Below are 3,866 nucleotides of genomic sequence, written 5' to 3'. Positions count from 1 at the left end.
TGAACAGTAGGGAATGCAGGCTGGGAATGTGAGGAAGAGATAATAGTGGAATGCAACTTCTTCTTCTCACTACATCTGAGCCTCAGTTTACTTCTATCCCCAGTCCCCATCTGCTGGGTCGACCTAGTAGACCTTCTTGAAGGCTGACACCTTCAAATACCTGAAGGTAGTTCTCATACCCACCCTGACCCCCGGGCCCTTAGTCACTGTGGGCCAAACATTAGACAAAGAGCTCTTTTAATCAGCCACTGTGAAAACTCCTCCCATTTAGGGGTATCTTTTCTCCCTTCTGCCATCTACTGGTGGAAATGAAAATGTCATATTCTCCCACCTGGCCGTTCCAATCTGCAAATATTGAATAGGCTGGAGTCCGAAAGCTCATTTGTGTCATACTTGTTTGTTATGTGGAATACATTTTTCCAAAGGAAGAAATTACAAATGATGGCTCAGTCTTCATGCAATAAGCACTTGCTGAATGAATAATATGAAATTATACGCACACACTTACCACACACATAGTGTATTTAGCATAAAGAGTAGAGGCTTGAAATCAAATTTGGTCCATTACACGCTGTATGACAAGCTGTATGGGCGAGCTACTTAGCCACTCTTCATCTGTAATAATAGTAATAATAATGACAATCACAATGGCTAACACTTATTGATCATGAGGACAGCCGCAGTACAGTTCATTTAAACCTCACAAGGTAGGTTTATTACTATCTGTGTTTCTTCAGATAAGGAGATTGAAACAAGAAAAGGTTGACTACTTTGCCCAAGGTCTCACAGCTGGTAAGAAGCAGACTGGATAGTCCGGCTCCTTAGCTTATAATGGGAACAGTAACATCCACCTTTCAGGATTGAAGGGAACTAAAGACACGTGTGAAGATGCCAATACACAGTTGCAGAAAAGGACAGATATTGAACCTTCACTGTGTGCTGGGCCCTGCAGGATGTTAGAGTCACACCCACGAAGAGGCCCTGCTCCCTGGGCAAGCACGACCACAATACCAGGCTAAGACTGAGTTCATCCAAGACAGCGTCTGACCTTTCTCTTCAGTGTGGTCTTCCTGGTACCTGGCACAGTGGCTGGGACAGAGCAGACACTGGAAGGGAGAGAGGGAGGGAACAGAATTTAAAAATCAATAAAACCAGCTTCAAGACTCTGAAGCAGATTGGCGAGATGCTCTTATTTCCGTATTAACAAGTGAGAGAAATCGAGGTTCAGTAACTCTCACGAGGTCACAGAGCTACAGCGTGAGCAAGTCTCTTAACACTTTCCCCACACTTCGCTGTGTTCCGCATCCCTCCAGTTTCTTCCAGTCCCTAGATGGCATCCACAGGTTAATGAAGAATTATAGTTTTGGAAGGTATTGGGTGGACTACAAACAGATAAAAACTTCAAGAATATGAAGACATCAGGGCCCAGCAACTAGAGATTACACAGTCTCTACATGAGCCCATTTTTCCCCATCTCTCTTCCACTGGGCACAAATCAACTCTTTCTTCTAGGTGAGACTGTTCAGTGTGATTTCCCAGAGTTCAAGTTTCTGCAGTTATTTTTAGTGCATACCTGGGACAGGTGAGGCATGAAAAAGAATGTGGGTGTGGGTAGCCCTTGAGTCTCTAGTGCCAGGGTCTGGGTCTCTCGTCATCCCTACTGAAGAGGGGTGACTCACACCCTGATTTATTATCAGCCCTGAGGCTAGATTTCACCTTGAGAACTATGTGGATTAAAACTTCTCGTATACTCTCTAATTCTGCATTCAAGTCTTTGGAGCATACTTGCTTGATGTTATTTTGTTACCTGCTTTTGATAACTTGGACGCCTTCATTTTCTGTAACCAATACCACAGCCTGTGGTTCTTTCTGGTCTCATTTCCCAGGGCTTTGAGGGACCTGGGGTACACAGAGTCTTTGATTTGGATTTTTGGATGTATCTGCAGGTAGGAAGCTACCTGGAAAACACTCTGGCTGTAAGCCAGATGTCTTTATAGAGTCAGCCAAGTTCTAGGATATTCATCACATTTTTGAGGGACTAAGAAAAGACTCATCAAGATCTAGTTGAGTCTAGATCCCTCTGGGCAACTACTAGAATCCCGAGTGCCCTTAAATTCGAGAGCCTGGAATTCTGGGCCTGCTTTTAAGCCTAGAATAGCCTGCTCAGCTGAAACCCCATCACTGGGATCCTAAGACCCCTTCACAAGGTAGAGACATTTTCCTCATCTCACTTTAGCTCTGTACAGAGGAAGTAAAACCATGTTAGCTAGTATGAAGCCATGATACAATGAATACTGCATAAAGTGGTTTTATGATTCGGATGAGAAATAAGGGAGAATTTTCTCTGGGCCAGCATTATTAATGACTATTGCAAGATACTCCCTTTAAGTCATAAAAGTTAGGTGTGGGAATCGTTTGCAATTGAGGGAGGGGGAGAGGTTGGTTGGTTGTTTTGAAGCCCTCAGTTTCTTAAATCAGGCAAGCAGAACTAAGGAATTATACTAAAATGGGACAAGAAGAAAGGCCGGAAACCTTCTCCATTTCTAAAACGAGACCCTTTGGGACCTTGACTACAAAACAATTTACATTTCATTTCAGAGGATGTCATTGTAAATTTCTCTACTTCTACCCATCCTGTTTCTGAAGACCTGTCTCCTGTCTTTTCTCCACTTTCTTTGTAATTAACTCTACCTACCACTTGTATTCCACAACACAATCTTAAACCCCCCAAAACACAACAGTCCAGAAAGACGGTTTGTACTGGGCTAAATGGTGTCCCCCCCAAAATTCATGTCCACGTGGAATCCCAGAATGTGACCTTATTTGGAAATAGGGTCTTTGTGGAGATAATGAGTCAAGACGAGGTCATACTGGATTAGGATGTGCCCTAAATCCAATGAAAGCATCCTTATAAGAAGGCCGTGTGAAGGCAGACACACAGGGAAGAAGGTTACGTGAAGACATGGAGGCAGAGACTGGAGCTACGTTGCCACAAGCCAAGGACCCCTGGCCACCACCAGACGCTAGGAGGCAGCAAGGACAGACCCTTCCCGAGACGTTTCAGATGGAACCCTGCTGATAACTTGGTCTTGGACATCTAGACTCCAGAACTGTGATCCAACAAATTGCTGTTTTAAGTCCCCCGGTTTCTGGTACTTTGTTTCAGCAGCCCCAGGAAACTCACAGACACCTCGATTAGGGTTTCAGCCTCAAGACTTCTGCAATCTTGCCTTTGCAGACAGGGAGCATGAGAACAGTTCAGATTAGTGATACAAACCAGCAGCTTTGCCCTCCTTTACTACTAGATCGCATTCGTTTATTTCTGTGCCTCCTGCCCTTCACAATGGCATTTTACCTGTTCTGCTTGGGACTCTAGTTTATGGTCTGGGCCTACTAATATGCCTGAAGACACATCATCCACCTTTCTCCCCTGAGAGTCCTATCTTCCCATCCTAGCAAAGCATAATACGTATATACTTCAGAAACAACAGATAAGCTTTAGAAGAGGTTTTTAACCTTTTTAGTCTCCCCAGAAATACGCATATACCTCAGGGGTCCACAGACCCTAAGTTAGAGATCCTGCCCATTTAGAAAGTTCAGACTCCTTCAGGATAATTCCAATCCCTTCTTACCCACCACCCATAACCCGATTCAAATTCAGCTTGCTTCTGAAGTCTTCCACTGAGCTGAAACAGCACCCATCCACTGGCTTTTACCCACCAGCCCAGAGGGAGAGAGAGCTGCTGTTAGCTAACCCACTCTGGAGAGTCCCATCAGGAAACAAATGGAGAATTAGCCCCCCAGAGGTAGGCACCCCACCCCCTATTTTTATAAAGATCTTCCTGCAATCAACATCCACACTTGAC

Source organism: Pseudorca crassidens, chromosome 11 (assembly GCF_039906515.1).
Source record: "Pseudorca crassidens isolate mPseCra1 chromosome 11, mPseCra1.hap1, whole genome shotgun sequence".
NCBI lineage: Eukaryota > Metazoa > Chordata > Mammalia > Artiodactyla > Delphinidae > Pseudorca > Pseudorca crassidens.
Note: the sequence above shows the minus strand (reverse complement) of the source record.